The sequence below is a fragment of the Protopterus annectens genome, chromosome 1.part1 (assembly GCF_019279795.1).
Source record: "Protopterus annectens isolate FY-2018-M chromosome 1.part1, PAN1.0, whole genome shotgun sequence".
Classification (NCBI taxonomy): domain Eukaryota; kingdom Metazoa; phylum Chordata; order Ceratodontiformes; family Protopteridae; genus Protopterus; species Protopterus annectens.
In genome coordinates this window covers 1,665,242,230-1,665,261,497 of record NC_056726.1, presented here as the reverse complement: position 1 = coordinate 1,665,261,497, position 19,268 = coordinate 1,665,242,230, and positions in this window count along the sequence as shown.

Below are 19,268 nucleotides of genomic sequence, written 5' to 3'. Positions count from 1 at the left end.
GAGAAAACCTTTTCTGATGAAAATAAATGCTTAATTCATAAATCTGCTGAAAATTCTACTTTTTCTTTCAACTGGAAAATATATACATGGAGATTTCTTCACAGAGCTTTTTTTTTAAACTCCATATAAAGTTGCATTAATATATAACTATGGAAAAATTGTTAGAGATGTAATGACATCTCTAATTTAGAGTGGTTTCATATGATACTAGATTGTAAAATAGTAAGTCCTTTTTGGCTTGAATTTAGAATTTTTTTCCAAACTTTGTGAAAAGATAATTGTATAATTTCTAAGTTCTTGATCTTATTTAATGATCCAGGAGTTTTGGATTCCACTCCTAGGGTGTAGGCGGCTCTCATTTGACCCATTTTAGATATAGCAAGAAAAATAGTCACAAAGAATTGGAATTGTAAAACTACTCTTTCTTTCACAGAATTTATTAATTTAGTAAAATGTCTCTAAAAAACTGTCAACTGCTAAAATGAGAACTTTGCATACTACTCCCAGGTTAGATTTTGGTAAAAATTAAGTGATTTGCTTTACACATTTTAATGATTTAGTTTTCTATGCTAGATATTGTTGTAGGCATCTGTAAAATATTTATGTATTTGCCCTATTTATATTTAAATAATTTTGTACAATCTTTATTTTAATATTAATAAAAAGTAATTTTTAAAAAATTATATGCATGATTATAAGCGAGAAATAAATTTAAAAATGTCCCACTAGACTGTTAAGTATGTAGCATGCCCCTCAAAAATAAATTTTTCTCATTATATTGTAAATAGATACATTCCAAAACAGATTATCCTCTTTAAATCTTTTGCATTCTTTTCTTTGATTAATCTGTCTGCTTATGTACACCAGCATGCTTTATTTCTAATTCACTGTCTGGTGTTTCTTATATGTAAAAATGTCAGCCACCCTTGTAGCCATTATTTCCTGTAAAAAACAAAAACTCCATCAAAAATGGCACATCACACCTATCACCTTTTATACCCAAAAGTCAAAATGACCAATATAAACAAGAGACAGACCACCCAAAGCTCTCTCCCAAATCACATTTAATAAAGCCAATAAAACAAACACTGTAGTAGCAACAACACAATAAAAACTTTCTGAACAATAAAATAAATAAAAACTCTCCTCAGTTAAACGCTTTTGTCATGTTTTGACATCTTCAGAGCTGTGAGGGAAGAACTGCAACTTGCATTAAAATACTTGAATGAAATCAACTGTTCATAATACCCCTTTATAACCACCAATCTTTAGACCTTATAATTTAAAGGCACTTAAAGTATAAAGGCATAAAGTGCTGACAGCAAAACCCCATTCATAAACCTAAGATGACAATTGATTCAAAACCCAATATAGTCACAGGAATAAGCCTGTCAAAATGTTAAAAACAGTCAAAGAGTTGCCCACAGCTCACTTACAATCAAAATATTGTCATTCTGTCCTGGTGTACTTGCACCATCCAACTTAAGCTGCCATTTTATTTCTCATTGTAACAGTCTCTTTCTCCAATCACCTGAATACAAACCCAGTTCAATTTGCTCCAAGATCAAAAAACGAACTTTTTAAAATACATGCAGGTGCTCATATGTCTAGCCAAGGCACTTTTACTGTCACTGTAACAAATGCTATAGTCATGCTGATATATCCTCTTATTTAATATGTTCTGGGTTTTACCCACATAAAAAGCACTGTATGAATCACATATCACCAAGTAAACCATGCACTTGGACCAGCAGTTGAACTTTCCCCTTTTACATATACTGTTAAGTCTTGTTTTCCAAAAGTCATCATGATCAATGTTGATAAAACAACACTGCTTACTCTGCCAGCATTTCCTAGTGGTTGGAAAACCAAAATCAGGTTTAGTAAGCATTTGCAAAAGTTGTTTGATGTTCTTCTTGTTCCTAAATGTAAATGAGGACCCCTCCTAAAAGTACCTGCAAATTGAAGCATCTTACTGTAACAAAAAACAGTTCTTCTGTATAATCTCCTGAATCCCTCTGAAGTCTAAGGAAAAAAATGCAACACGATGTTGGTCTGAAATTCACATTGATTGTCGTACCTACTGACATCCTTGATGCAATATAAAACAATGGGAGGGTATTTGTCCTTTCTACCAGCCCACATCTTTTCAGCATCTGTAAATAAGAGATGAAGGGTAGTTCCTTTCCAAAACCATAGCTTTCAATTGCTCAAAGCTCTCCATGCACTTCATATTAATAGATGTCAGTCTCGAGATATGAATACATTGACTTTTGATTATACCCTACTTTTGATGAAGAGAGTGGCAGCTCTAAAAAAACAAAAATGCATTACACAACGTGAGCTTTCTTAAAATCTGTGAGGTCAGTTTCCCTCCAGGTTGCTTGATTAGCTCTATATCCAAAAAATTGATGTTGTCCTTGTCCATATCTCTAGTGAAGTTAAGAAAAGTAGTACTGCTCCTTAAATCACCAAAGAATCTTTCAAATTCCTCAGCAGTGTCTTTCCAAATAATTAATAGATCATCCAGTTATTGAAAATACCCCAAACAGTTCATGAAGTCAGGAAGCTTGTTCACCTGTTCCAATTCCCACCATAGGAGCACATCATTTGCAAACAGTGTGGTGCAAGTTGTTCCTATTGCCAAACTAGAATGTTGTTTGAAAGACTCACTGTTAAAGGATAAGTAATTATTGTGAAGCACAATGTCCATAACAAGTATCAAATCCTCCTCAGAAAGTGACCTGTATTTGGAAACTATGTCCTCAAACCATTGGAGACCCTCCTCCTGGGGGATGACTGTGTACAAACTACAGATGTCACAGGTGACAAAAAATATTCACAATTCAAACTGATGCTTTTCAACTTGTCTATTAAGTCCCATGAATCCCAAACAATATGGGCAAATTTGATAAACAGTGACTTCATTTTGTAATCAACAAACTTAGACAAAAGCTCTGTCACAGAACCACGGGCAGCCATGACAGGAAAGGGGGGTGGGTCACACATATTGCAATGAATATTAGGAATACCCCAAATCCTAGAAATCTTTGGATGGTCCACTCTTAAATAGCCATATACCCCTTGTGAGATGGTGTTCTATAAAAGTAGTTCCTCAAGAGCAATCTTAATGGCTGTATAAGAAAGTATGACCTCATTCAATGAAACAATTCTGTACACTTGATCATCATACAATAACTTCAAAAGGCATGCAGCATAGTTCACACATCCCCACAAGACCACCCCCTTGTCCAGCTTCATACATCTGATGTTTTTATTCTCCATCATGGCAGCCAGGGTGGACTTCTCCTTTTTAGTGAAGTTGTGAAACTTCTTGTGTCTTTTCCTACACAGCAAGTTTCAGATCTCCTTTTCACAAATTTTTTCATACATCAAGACTGCTGAATGTAATGAGTGGTTCACTACACTTCTCCTTTTTAAGCTGCCGACACCAAGTTGTACCCCCTCGGGTTCATCAAAAATCAAATGAAAGTTAAGTTTATGAGTAAATAACTTCAAATCAATGACCGTATCTTCCAACCCAGCCCTTCTTTGTGGGATAAATCTGTATCCCTTCAAGGAAACTTTATGATGGTCAGGTCCAATTGACAAGTCCGTGAAGTTGTAAATATTGTATCCAAAAAAAGTAGTGACTGACACGCTCGAAGGGACCCTCAAAGGGACCTCCTGTGTGAGAGTAATACTGTCAAAAGAGTCCACAAATGGACTCACTGTCTTTGGTTCCCTTTGGCTCCACCATTACAGTTCTTCTGGAATGTGTGTTCCCTCTGTGGGTAAAAAAAGTCCTGTCTCTGATGACTGTTGTTGCCCTTCTTTGCCAATCTCTGCAATCTCCTGAATGGAACTTGGTCTAAACAGATGTCTGGTGACCCACAGCTGTTGTCACTTGTGTCCACAGCAACAGAAGAACCTTCATTGGCGTAGTGTCTTTGACACACTCCATCTGAGGAATAGGGTGTACTGTGTGGTTCTGATAATCCAAATAATCTCTGTTTAGTTTTTTGTCCTTTCTATTTTTTAAGAGAAATTAATTTGAAGTCCATGTCCTGAAAAACTTTGCTGAAACAAATCTGATATTTTTGAATCTCCATATCACTAGTGATAGAGTCCACCAACTTATTAATTTCCTGTTTGTATTCCCGTAGCCCCCCATACATCTCTCATTTTCTTAAATAATGAGGCGTGGAAGATCCAAACCTGTTCAATCAAAAAATGCAAATAACTCAGCATGAAACAGTGAATTAACCTCCACTCCTTGTGGGTACTTCCAGACATGAAGACCCTTGGATACATGTGACCTCTTAAAATCTTAATTCAAAAAATAATTGTCCAGTTGGAGGGACTTATATTTATATAAATTCTTGTCAAGTTTAGCAAGCTGCTCTTTAATACTAATAAACCGGCCTTCTGTGAAGTGAAGATAAGGTCCCTGAAGGCTGAAATCTGTTTTATTCAACCAAGAGTTAACTGCAGAAACAGAAGAAAAGTTTGTTTAATTCTTCCCCACCAGTAGGATGGTCTCCATATTAGACCTTAGTATACCACTCAACAAACTATGGTTACTGATAACATCATTCATTTTGGTTAAAACCTGGGTGAGTTGTTAAATGACTAAAGTCAGGTTACCCACTTTGATAGAAAAAAGTTTCTGTGAGTTAGGGGCAGACATATCCAGGGTCGTTCCACACCAAACTGTGCTATAAACCTAAACAATGAAACAACCACTGGAACTGGATCTTCCAAAATAGAAATATCCCAAACAAAACAAGAACCAGGCCATCCAAAGCTCTCTCCCAAATCATGTTTAATAAAGGCAATAAAACAAACACTGCAGTAGCAACAACACAATAAAAACTTTCTGAAAAATAAAAATAAATAAATAAAAGCTCTCCTCAGTTAAGCGCTTTTCTCATGTCTTGACATCTTCAGAACTGTGAAGGAAGAACTGCAACTTGCATTAAAACACTTGAATGAAATCACCTGTTCATAAATCATACCTTTACAACCACCAATCATCACACGTTATAATTTAAAGGCATTTAAAGTTAAAAGGCAGAAAGTGCTAACAGTAAAATCGCATAATTAATCTTAGAAGACAATTGATTCAAATCCAATATAGTCACAGTAATAAGCCTGTCAAACTATTTAAAACAGTGAAATGTGAGCTGCTCTTGCTGGCAGCTCAGTCACAATTAAAATATTGTCATTCAGTCCTGGTGTACTCACAGCATCCAACTTAAGCTGTCATTTTATTTCCCGTTTGTAACAGTCTGTTTCTCCAATTACCTGAATTTGCCCCCAGTTCAATTTTCTTGAAGGGGCACAACTTTATCCTGGCTAGTAGGGCTGGGTTGGAAGATATGCTCTTTGATTTGAAGTTATTTACTCATAAACTTAACTTTCTTTGATTTTTTATGAACTCACGGGGATGCAGCTTGGTGTCAACAACTTAAAAAGGAGAAGTGCAGCAAACCTCCTCATTACATCCAGCAGTCTTGCTGTATGAAATAATTTGTGAAAAGGAGATTCAGAACTTGCTGAGTAGGAAAAGACACAAGAAGATTCACAACTTAACTAAAAAGGAGAAATCCACCCTGGCTGCCATGATACTAACATCAGATGTATGAAGTTGGGCAAGGAGGGTGACCTTGTGGCATGGACTGTGTGGACTACACTGCATACCTTTTGAAGTTATTGTATGATGATCAAGTGTACAGAATTGTTTCATTGAATGAGGTCACACTTTCTTATACAGCCATTAAGATGGCTCTTGATGAACTACTTTTATATGACACCATCTAACAAGGTTATGACTATTTAAGAGTGGACCACTGAAAGATGCCTAGAATTTTAGGTATTCTTAAGATTCATTCTGATATGTGTGATCACCCCTTCATCTATTAGTGGGTGCCTGTGTTTGTGTGACAGAGCCTTTGGCTAATTTTACTGATTACAAATTAAGTCAATGTTTAACAAATTTGCCCATATTGTTCAGGACTCATGGGACTTAGACGAGTTGAAAAACATCAATTTGAATTGTAATTTTTTTTTGTCACCTGTGACATCTGTAGTTTGTATACAGTCACGCCCCAGGAGGTGAGTCTACAATTGTTTGAGGACATAGTTTCCAAGTACACATCAGTTTCAGAGGTGAACTTGAGTCTTGTGATGGAGTTTATGGACTTTGTGTTTTTCAAGCAGCATTCTGGTATGGCAATGGGTGCAGCTTGTGCCCCACTATTTGCAAATGCTGTGCTCCTATGGTGGGAGTTGGAACAGGTATTCAAGCTTTCTGGCTTCATGAACTGTTTGGGGTATTTTCAATACCTGGATGATCTGTTAATAAGTTGAAAGGACTCCACTGAGGAATTTGAAAGATTTTGATGATTTAAGAAGCAGTGTTACTTTTCTTAACTTCACTAGACATATGAACAAGGACTACATCAATTTTTTGGATATAGAGTTAATCAAGCACCCTGGAGGGAAACTGACTGCACAAAGTTTCAGAAAGCCCATTTTTTGTAATGCAGTTTTGTCTATTTTGAGCTGAAACCGTCTTCATCAGAAGAAGGGTATAATCAAAAGTCAAATTATTTGTATCTTTAGATAGACATCTGATGATATTAATTCCATGGAGACCTTTGGGCAATTGAAAGCTATGTTTTTTGAAAGGGAGTACCCTCCGTCTCTTATTTTTGAGATGCAGGAAAAGGTGTGGGCTAGTAAAAAGGGCAAATACACCCCCATTGCTTTATATGGCATTAAAGATGTCAGTAGGTACAACAACCAATGTGACTTTTAGACCAACATCGTATTGCGTTTTTCCTTAGAGTTCAGAGAGATTCAGAGGATTATACAGAAGACCTGTTTTTTGCTACTGCAAGATGTTTCGATTTGTAGGTACTTTCAGGAGGGGCCCTCATTTACATTTAAGAACAAGAAGAACATCAAACAACTTTTCGAAATGCTTACTAAACCTGATTTTGGTTTTCTGACCACTAGAAAATTTTGGCAGTGAAAGCAGTGTTGTTTTATCAGCGCTGATCCTGATGACTTTTGGAAGACAAGACTTAAAATTATATCAAAAAGGGAAAGTTCGACTGCTTGTCTGAATGCATGGTTTACTTGGCTACTTGTCATTCATGCAGTGCTTTTTATGTGGGTAAAACCCAGAATGCATTAAATAAGAGGATATACCGGCATGACTATAGCATTTGGCACATTGACATTAAAAGTGCCTTGACTAGACATGTGAGCACCTGCATGTATTTTAAAAACTTAGTTTTTGGATCTTGGAGCAAATTGAATGGGAGGTATATTCGGGTGATTGGAGAAACAGACTGTTATAATGGGAAATGAAATGGCAGCACTGTGACTGAGCCAGATCTCCTTTTCACACATTTTTTCATATATCAAGACTGCTGGATGTAATGGGGGGTTCTCTACACTTCTCCTTTTTAAGCAATTGACACCAAGCTGTACCCCCTCGGGTTCATAAAAAATCAAACGAGCATATCTTCCAACCCAGCCCTTCTAGCCAGGATAAAGTTGCACCCCTTCAAGAAAACTTTATGATGGTTAGTTCTATGATCTTGAAGTAAATTGAACTAGGGATTTATTCAGGTGACTGGAGAAACAGACTGTTACAATGGAAAATGAAAGGACAGCTTAAGTTGGATGATGTGAGTGTACCAGGACTGAATGACAATATTTTGATTGTAAGTGAGCTGCAGGCAAGTGCAGCTCCCATTTCTTTTAAACAGTTTGACAACCATATTACTGTGACTATATTGGGTTTTGAATCAATTGCCATCTTAAGTTTATGAATGGGGTTTTGTTGTTAGCACTTTATGCCTTTAAACTTTAAGTGCCTTTAAATTATAAGGTCTGATGATTGGTGGCTGTAAAGGGGTGTGTTATGAACATCTGATTTCATTCAAATGTTTTAATGCAAGTTGCAGTTCTTCCTTTACAGGTCTGAAGATGTCAAGACATGATGAAAGTGCTTAACTGTGGAGAGTTTTTATTTTTTATTTTTTTATTTTTCAGAAAGATTTTATTGTGTTGTTGCTACCAGAGTGTTTATTTTATTGGCTATATTAAACATGATTTTGACAGAGAGCTTTGGGCGGCCTAGTAAGTTTATAGAAAAGTCAAAATAAACTATCTTCTGCAGCTGGAAATTTTCAATCCCTCGTTTGATCAGTCACATTGCAAACTGAGAGCTAAAATGAATACTTGGCTGGGCATCTCCATATCATGTGAAAATATTCTGCATGTGGCTCATCACATCTCCAGCATCTTGGTATAGCAATCAATCCCCTTCTATACACTTGTTTGGGTGAGTATTACCACAGATTTATCATTCTTAATAATGCAAAACTCATACATTTAGAGTAATGTAGATGGATAACTCTCTTCCACTCGTCTTTCCATCTATCTATTTTCTAAAAGCAGGGCATCAGTCTACGGTCTCCATTTTGTCCCTGTTCCTTCCTGTTTATCATTCACATTATCAAGGTAGGATTTATACAGGTTTCCTATTCTGACCTTACCATTCCTCATTTTAAACATAAAGTCCTCTTGTTCTTCCCTCCAAAAGTTCCTGCAATTCCTGTCCCTTGCCTTCTTTAATAATAAAGTCAACTGCAAATACTGCCATCATCTTAAAAGATATGGTGATATTTAAGTCTGTGAAAGTTTTATCTCAAACCTTTTCCACAAATATAATATGAGCCTCGATCCAGTTATCTCATTATAAAATCTTATTAGTCAGCTTCAACTTTTGTTGATTCACAACCTATCCAATTGTGAACTGATTTCTGACCCTCCATACCAACTCCTGTTTCGACCACCAACATTCCAGTCCACCTGGGTCTCAAACCTTGTTGGTGTCCCTACCATTTTTCTGCTCCTCTGCCTGGAATATCTCCTCCATCTCACCCCAAAAGCACACAAGCCTTGGTGTCACTCTCATTCTACACACTTCCCAACCCACTGATGCTGTTGTATGCAGCTTTTCATTAGGTACACCTAAACCCCTACCCTTCCTGATTTCATAAGGACTTTCCTACTTACTGTAGGAGATTTTTCTGGCCTAAATAAAATCCATAAATTTGTGTCTGAATTACTTTAACTCATTTTATTCCCACCACCTGTGCAATATGTCTAATATAAAACAACACTGTAAGCAACAGCACCATTTTCACTGCTTGAATTCCATACAAAAAAGGTAGATTAAGCATACTCCAAATACTAATTTTGTTCTTTAACCACATAATCAAGAAACTAAACTTTCCTCATTTAATCAATTCAAATAATAAACTATCCTTATATCCATTTGTGTGACCTCCATACATGCCTTTAGCCCTGACAAGATCCCTTACTCTTCTACTTCTTCCATACATTCTTTGTTTAAAGAGAAAACTACTGTTTTACTATGATTAATCCTCAGAACTGATAGCCCTGCACATCTCTCTAACACTTCCAATAATAATAGAACAGAATCCCTCTGATTCCTCAAATATACTACACCATCATCCACAAACCATGGTGTGACAATCGGGTCTTGGAACCGTGATGGTACTGCATACTGATGCAGTTCCATTGCCAAAGGATTTGCCAGTGGGTCTGTAGCTAATGCAAACAGTAAAGGTGAGTGGGAGCAACCCTGTCTCATTACTCTTTCTAGAAAATCCTGTGTAGATATAAACCATCTCATGCACACTGAAGCCCTAGGAGAATAATAAAGAAGTTGAATTCTCTTGATAAATTCTAATGGAATAAGGAAGCCCCTCAGTATTACCCATAAATATGTCTACTTCACCAAGTCAAAGGCACTTTTAATGTCCAGAATACAACTGCCCTATTTTCCATCTCCCACTCTCCTTGTCTCTTCAAATACATCCATAATTTCACAAAATCTGGACCCTTTTGGTGGATATAGGCATTCTGATGCAATGTAGAAATTGCCTCAGTTTTCTTGACAATCAGCTAATTCTCAAACAAACTGATAAGGTATGTGAAAGATCTATTTAGGCAATGTCACTGGAGGCAAAGTTCTCACGTAAAAGCACTCCTAATATCAATAATGTTGTCAGAAGTACAGACTGCACCCATCACACACAGTTCAAAGAAGACATATAGACCCACATATGGTGAGGCACTTAAATGTAACCATCCTAAACCCCAAAGACCTCCTAGATGAAGTACACATAACAAATGCCCTCAGCAGCCCCAAATGCACTCTTTCAAAACAACACCAATATCAACACATACGGCCACATCTCATGGAGCCTCTACTTCTAAGCCCATAAGGCAAGCTACCACACAATCCAACATTCTGGTTAATGGAGACTCCATTGTGAGACACACTGATGTTCATCTCACCAGGCTGAGTAAGGAGAAACTCACAGTCACTTGTTTATCAAGTGCCATAGTTGACCACATTAAGTATGCACTCAGGTCATTGGACCACAAGTACCACTATGACTGATTCATAGTCTATGTGGGTGTAAATAACCTGAGACATATTTTCATAGACAATATGAAGATAAACATTATGCATCTCTTGATAAATGTGTCCCAGCTTGGTATGAGCCTAGCACTGTGCAACATTTTACCTTCTCCAAGGATGATGCCACAATAAAAACAGAAGATGACATACTTTAATAATTGGCTTAGTTTCTTATGTCATTTTAAAGAGGTGCAATATCTGTCACAATACAAGGAGATGTTCAACAGACCATGCTGCTTTGCCAGGGTCTTTGGATATTAGCTAAAATATTGTACTCCCCATAGTGCCTTTTTAGGCAATGCCAAACTGAAAGTACTTCTGACATAGCAAAATCTAAGCCAAGAGTTTCTAAAAATGTTACTGCTCAATGCTAGGGGTCTAAACAATAAACCCTACTCCCTATAACCTCTCCTCACCCTACAGAATGCTGACATCTGTGTGGTCACTGAGACAATGGTTTAAAGTAGCAGACAGTGCAGTGACAGTGCAAGGCTATAATGCCTTCCATACATTTAGACCAGTTACTACACAGACAGGGACTAAAGGTGGACTTGTCTTGAGTAACATCAAAAATAAATATACCTCAAGCCTGGTCAAATAGGACAATGCACTTAAGCTTCTCCATGTTCAAATTACCATTGGTAAAATTCCTTACCAATTATCTACAAACTATATGTACTCCTCTATGATACAGGTAATCCATAACAAGTATTTAAACTTATTAGAAACCCTCACCATCCAACCCATTACCATATTAATTGGTGATTTTAATTACCCCACAATTAACTGGTAATAATATACAACACCAAATGTGCAGGCACAGAAATTTGTGGATTTTGTAAGCAAGAACTTCCTAGACCAGATTATCAAGATGCCGACCAAGGGTGCAAACGCACAGGTCGGACCAGAAAATGAACTGCTTTGAAGTAAACATAAAATCTGGAACCCCAGCTAACCCCGGAATGTTTAGGAACTTCTCTAAGGCTAACTTGCTACTATTAAGTGATAACCTGGCAAAATTTCAAGCCCCCATAAACAATAAGAACGCTGCTGCCTATGCAGAAATGTTCACAGAAACCCTATACAAGCATATTAATAGCTGCATAGAGAAATCCTGCACCCACCAGGAAGAAGTACAGAACTAACTCAAAAAACAAGGCACCTTGACAGAATCATATTAGTAGGCTGTATAAAAGATGGAAGAAAATCATGGCAAAAATTAGGAGGTGTAGAACCCAGCAGGATAAAATCAGTCTCTTTAAACTAAACAAACAACTCATAAGGCAAATAAAGTGTACCAAAGCCAAATCTGAGGTAGATTTGGCATGCCATTCCAAGGACAACCACAAAGCATTCCTTAGATATGTCCACAACCTCAAAGGCAATATACAATCGTGTGTAGAGCTTATTATCATTGAGGCCACTTGTACTCAGCCAGAAGTTATAACAAACCTATGCCCAACAAATTCAGCTCTTTTACTTGCTCTCTACCCCTCAACATCCCATCAGAAAATACCATCAAATATAAATCCGCTTATTACCACTAGGGAACAGGTCCTCAATCCTCTCTCTAAGGCCAAGAACACAACAACAATGGGCCAGACAATGCCCCAGGATGCCTTTTAAATACCCTGAAACATGACCTATTAGGGGCTCTGGAACTTCTATCTATCTGTAGCCTCCAAACAAGCTTCATACTTCTCAAATGGAGAGCAGCAACAGTCATCCCTCTGCACAAAGGTAGGCAATCTACAGACCATGTAAACTACAGACTCATAAGTCTCACTAGTCTCATATGCAAAACCATGGAAAGAATTGTTATAGATATGATCAATAATGACATACGAAACTTTCAGATACTGGCCTAACTCAGTTTGGTTTTGTCAAGGGCAGGTCATGCCTAATCAAACTGGTGGACTTCTTTGAGAAGGTCACCAAAGCAATGGATGAGGGCCGAATGGTTCATATTGCCTACCTTGAGCTGGCCAAGGCATTAGACACAATACCCACTCAGGCATTGTTGACAAACTCAAGAGATTAGGTATAAACCCTTATATCATCCAGTTTATAGCCAGCTGGCTCACAGACAGGACTCAGGAAGTTGGAACTGGTGAGTCTACCTGTACAAAGAGGGCAATCACAAGCAGAGTCCCTTCAGAGATTGGTCCTGGGACTGCTTTTTTTGGCATTTACTTCTCTGAAGTCAAGGCCAATGTCATTGAACTCTGGCTAACTAAATTTGCAAACGGTTGCAAATTAGGATCTGTCATAGAATCCCTCACCAATACAAATATTCTCCAGGAAGGACTGACACTGACAAATAACTTGTGTCTGAGCCATGGATTAAAGCTAGATGCCAAGAAATGCATAACAGTATTCTTCCAGAAGGCATCCACCCCTGGTAACTATCATATTGACAAGACTTTCCTAAGTGTTGACCCAGTAGTCAGGGAATTGGGTACACACATAAACAGTAATATAGCCTTTAACCAACATGTGTCTACAGTAGTGAGAAAATCATTCTTCGTTGTGCAACTTGTTAAAAAAGGTATGGCATCTAGGTCCAAGGAGGTCATCATTACACTATATTCCACATTCATCAAACCTGTCATTGAGTATGATGACCCCTTTAGCATATGTATATATATATATATATATATATATATATATATATATATATATATATATATATATATATATATGTATGCATACACACACACACACACACACCTAACCAGGCACATCCAACAGCTAGAACATCCATGGATGTCCGTCACAAAAAAAATACAGGGTGTAAACGACATGTCCTATGTGGACCACCTCAAAGCTCTATCCATATACTTTGTCTCCTACATGCTGTTGAAAGGAGATCTATGCCTGGCATACAAGGCATTGTCAGACCCAACCCTGACGGGCTTCTTACATATCTGCAAAATAAACAGCACTAGAATTACCCATTTTAAAGACTTAAGCCTTGCCTGTGATATAAATTGAACCTGCCAGAGAGACAGGTACATATTTCGGAGGCTACCTCTTCACTGAAATAGGCTTTCCATCCATTTGAAGCAGAGTTACTCCCTAAACCAACTTAAGTGAAACTTGAACAATTAGATGGGGAACAGGAAATATATTCTTGGTTTGGCACCTATGTTTCAAATGGTTACAGACAGCCTGCAAGCCTTGAACACCAACCAATGGTGATGGACAATTTGACAGACAAGATCAGACAGGAGTCCCCGTGGACTATGATGTTTGCAGATGACATTGTGATCTGTAGTGAGAGTAAAGAACAGGTAGAGGAGACCCTGGAGAGGTGGAGATATGCTATTGAGAGAAGAGGAATGAAGTTCAGCAGGACTAAGACAGAATATATGTGTGTGAATGAGAGGGAGGATAGAGGAATGGTGATGATGCAGGGAGTAGAGGTGGTGAAGGTGGATGAGTTTAAATACTTGGGATCAACAGTTCAGAGTAATGGTGATTGTGGAGGAGAGGTAAAGAAGAGAGTACAGGCAGGATGGAGTGGGTGGAGAAGAGTGTCAGGAGTGATTTGTTACAGGCGAGTACCAGTAAGAGTGAAAGGGAAGGTCTACAAGAGGGTAGTAAGACCAGCTATGTTATATGGATAGGAGACAGTAGCATTGGGAGTCAGAGCTGGACATGGCAGAGTTAAAGATGTTAAGATTTGCACTGAGTGTGACGAATGTGGACAGGATTAGGAATAAGTATATTAGAGGGTCAGCCCAGGTTGGAAGGTTTGGAGACAAAGCCAGAGAGGCAAGATTACGTTGGTTTGGACATGTGCTGAGGAGGTATGCAGACTATATTGGGAAAAAGATGCTAAGGATGAAGCTGCCAGGTAGCAAGAAAAGAGGAAGGTCTAAGATATGGTTTACGGATGTGGTGAGAGAGGACATGCAGATGGATGGTGTGACAGAGCAAGATGCAGAGGACAGGAAGAAATGGATCAGATTATCCGCTGTGGTGACCCCTAATGGGAGCAGCCAAAATAAGAAGAAGACAGCCTGTAAATGGTTCATCTTCCAGGCCCTGCATGTATATATTTCATTTTCAAAGCCCCTACTTACACTTATCCAGGCTACCAGAACATGTCAGGGATTTGGGATGCATGGCTATGCTTTAAAAGGCTCTTAGCCTAGTATACACTTATGAACTTATGAACCTATAAACCATATTCTCCAACCTACTAGCCAGCATTCAAACATACATGCATTCTGTATTCAGGATATCAGCACACAGAAATGTAAATTTGTAGACTCTTTGCGTGGCATGGCCAGTATATCCATTATGGCAGATTGCTTCCAACATAGTAGCTAGGAATTCTGCCAACTTTTCAACTTCTCTTTTAAAGTCTAACAACCCTTCACTTAACTGTGACTTCACTACCTTAAATAAATCTGCACATAGTCCATCCAGCCATGGCATCTTACTTGGCTGTAGATTATTGATTGCAATGAGAATGGCATACAAAGGATATCTCTTCCTTTGTCAGAAACCTGCTGAAGAGTACTCTTAATGAAATATTCATGCACCATTCTCCTATGCAATATGACTGGAGGTATATGTGCCCACCAATTTATCTCCATACAGCAATTAATCCCTTTAAGATCATATATCATATTCCCCTCCTTGTTCATTGAAGCAATTATACTCTTCTTTTGATGTCTTTCTACCCGTCTCTTGGCCAGGAGTTTAGTGGTTGTAGTAGCGGTTACCTATTAAAATCATTTAATTGTTTACATTTTTTATGTTTGTTTTTGTAGCCATAAATTCTGTATAGCTTTATATTGATGCTTTAGGCCTTTAAAAATCCCTTTATTTTTTGTGGTGTGATATCCTTTGTCTTTATTCATCCCATTTAATCCTTTCTTATAGTTTATCCAGTTCTTCCCTCTTTTTCCTAATCCTCTCCTTCTGGTACCTTATCAAAAAAGCTTAATATAATTTGTAAAAGATAACCATGATTGATACTGTGACCATCTGCCTTCTCTTGTGCACATTTCAGTACACCTTCACCCAAGTACGTAATTGCCCTGCACACTCCTGTTGTTTTTAATGTAGTGGATCTACCCCAAGGTAAAGAGTGCTTTCAGTCAGCAGTTAAAGAACCTACTAAATAAAGCAAGACAACATGAATTGGTGTTGATAAAGGGGGGTCTGAAAGAACACATTAAAACAGACAGACAGATGGAACTGCCTGGGTCCACATAGGTGGTTCAGCTGGAATAGACAAGCAGAAGCCATTCTTGACTTCTGTCTGGCAAATGGCTTGATGGTGGTCAACAGATGGATCAGCGTGACTATAAGATCACTTACATAGGTGGTCAACATGCAACTCAGTTAGACGTCTTCTTACTAAGGAAAGGGCACAGGTGTAGAATCAGCAATTGCAAAGTCAGTCTTCAGTGAAACAGTCAGCCCACAGCATAAACTACTGGTTTCCCCAATCACCTGTAAGCAGTGATCAGAGAAAGTCCTAAGGACAACAGAGACTAGGCTGAAGAATAAGAAGTTGATTGAAGAGAAAGCAGAAGAGTTCAAAGAAATACTCAGGGCTCTAGCACTTCAGGCAAAAGAGAAAATAAGTGGAGTTGAAGAAGAATGGCATCATCTCAAATGTAAGGACTATAAAATAGATATGTGGCTAAGTTAAGTATGGAAATAAGGTATATAAGGAAAGCTAGTGGTGGAATGCAGAAGTTCAGGAAGTTATCAAAAGAAATATGGAGCCCAGGAAAAAGCTGGGGATAGAAACGATTGACCAGGCTAATTAGATATACTGATTGGCTAACAAATGGACTAAGTAAATAGTTTTAATAGTGAAGAACAAGAATTCATATGCACTCTACCAGCTTCTAGAAAGTGACTCTGCAGACACAAAGAAACTCTATCAGGTTGCAAAGCAAAGACAGAAAGATGAAAAAGATTGTCATTGGACACCCTTCATAATGGATTCCCAAAACAACCTGCTCAGCAGTCCACAGGATAAAGCCAAATGGAAGGAGTACTTCCAGTAGCTTCTGAAAGAAGAAAATCCAACAGAAGCTGTACTGCCCCAGACTTAGTCTAGGATGAAAGAAAAAGAAGAGGAGCCCACCGAAGAAGTAAGAACAACACAAAAGAAAATTAAGTCAGGGAAAGTGGCAGGCTCAGATGAGGTCACAACAGATACAATCAAGGTTGTGGGTGAGCAGAGAAAGGTGTACCCCAGATAACTGGAGAATAAGTACACTTGTACCAGTGTACAAGAATAAAGGGGAGAGTCACAACAGTGGACAGCATAGAAGCATCAAACTCCTGTCACATTGCATGAAACTTCTGTAATGGATGACTGACAAATGAATACACAAAGAAGTAGAAAGTAAGATGACAGACAAGCAGTTTATATTCATATCAGGATGCACACACTAGTCCGAATATTTGCAGTGAGACAGATAGTTGAGAAGAAGTTAGAGATGAGATGTGTCCAAGCTAGCATTCTTAGACAAGGTCCCAAGAGAGCTGTTTTGGGCAGTCCTGTGAGGGTTCAAAGTCTCAGAAACATTGGCAGAATTAGTGCAGGTGATGTACAAGGAACCAATGATACAAGGGCAGAAAATGTTCAGACTCACAGAGGGGTTCCCTGTGGAAGTCCATATGCATCAATGTTCAGCTTTATGCCCACTGCTGTTCATATTGCTGAAGGACTGCATTAGCAAAGAGATCAGAGGGACAGATCAAACAGTTGCTGTATGCAGATGATGTGGCATTACAGACAGACCGAGCAAGAAGTTCATCAAAGCTATAAATCGGAAGAAGCTGATAACTGAAATGGAAGAGAAAATAGTGGAACAGGTTAACAGCTTCAAGTATCTGTGATGGGTGCTTGAAGAGAAGGAAAGTTTGAATAAGGAGGTCAAATTAGAATTAGAGGCCTGCAGCCAAATGACAGAGTGTCAGAAGTAGTGTATGACAGAAGAATGCCAAAACACTATAAAGCAAGGTATACAAAATAGTGGTGCAACCAATACTACTGTATGTTACAGAAACATGTGGGTTTAAGGGAGATCATTGGGGCGAACTAGAGATGAAGGAGATGAAGTGCCTCAGAGGGTCAGTAGGATGCACACTGTGGGGCAAACAAAGAAATAAAGTCCTCAAAGCAGCAACCTAAGTATATCTAATTATAGAGAAGGTCAGGGAGAACAGATTGGGGTGGTCTAGCCACATATGCAGAAAAGTAAAAGACAATCTGATGAAGAAGATTTGGAGCAAACAGGAAGAAGGAAAGAAGAAACCAGGGCATCCAGCAAAGAGATGGATGGATTGTGTAAGTGAAGCCCTGCAACAGCAGAGCAAAACTATCAAAGACAGTAGCACAGTGGCATTGAATCAAGAGAGATGGTGACAGTTGATGCAACACCCCAACACCATGGAGAAAGTGGGAAATAGGGGGTTGCTAATGGTTATACTTTCATTATACCCACCTTTCCACATGAGGTATACACATTAAAATAACATCGCCATGCTTGTCTGTTTTCCTTCTCTTCCATATTATATTATCATTACCATATTCTTTACTATCCATTACATTTTTACTTTATCATATTTTCATATGTCAGTAAAACGTGTCATTATTTCATCTGACTCACAGACATGACAGTCATTATTCTCTCTAATTAAATTTCATAATATTCTTATCTTGTAATTCGATTAAAAAAATCCACAAGTCTTTCAATTCATATTTGTTTCTTGTTATTACATTTCTTCCCCTACTCCCCTCTTCAATATTTTCAGTTGAGCTTTCACAAAGATATGTCTAATAAAAATCATGTAGAATATCATCACAGCACTATTTGTCCTTTTCGGTATCATATTTCCAAATGATTTTGTTCTTAGATTCTTCATTCATTTCTCCCACTAGTACTTCCTTCCTTATGTGTGTAACATTACTGACATTCTTCATATTTTATTACAAGATGTATCCATAACAAACTCTCTTCCTTATGTACGACTGTTCTCATAATCATATGAGCAATATATGCCAAATAAAGAAATGGATTCGATAATCTTAAATCCACAATTTTCTTTCATTAATACAATACCTCCTCACTATAGGATTCACTCTTGATTCATTATTACCTCAATACAATTTCTAATAGTTTTCTATTTTTTTGAAATATGAATACTGCTTCTATATACCATCACTTTCTCAACAATGCAGAGTGCATAAAGTGCACCATTTTCATAAAAGACAAACTGAGTATTATTTTATAAATTTACTATCTTTTTTAATTACTGTACTACACCTTGCTATTATTTTCTTATTCTGTCTTTTTGACCATATACAGTGCCTAATAAAAAATCTTGCTTGTAAAATATAGCTCCTAATTTCACCACATCTACATGGCCCTTTTTTAAATACAACGTTGACTGGAATTCATAACGATATAGGTCATTGAGCGTCACTAATTATCACATACACAGTTTTTTTTTCTGTCATAGTTTAACGTATTTTGCTATATACCCATCTCAAATACATTTAATACAGAATTTATTTGTTAAGCATATATAACCTGCACATAGTAATTAGCACCACTCTATAGCTTGAAGCTTTATGAATCCCAGTCATAATCTAGCATGCATTACATATTCTTCCACTATCTTTATTATTTGCTTTATTCATACTTTCTTATTTAACAAAATAATAAAACCATCTGCATGGCTTAAT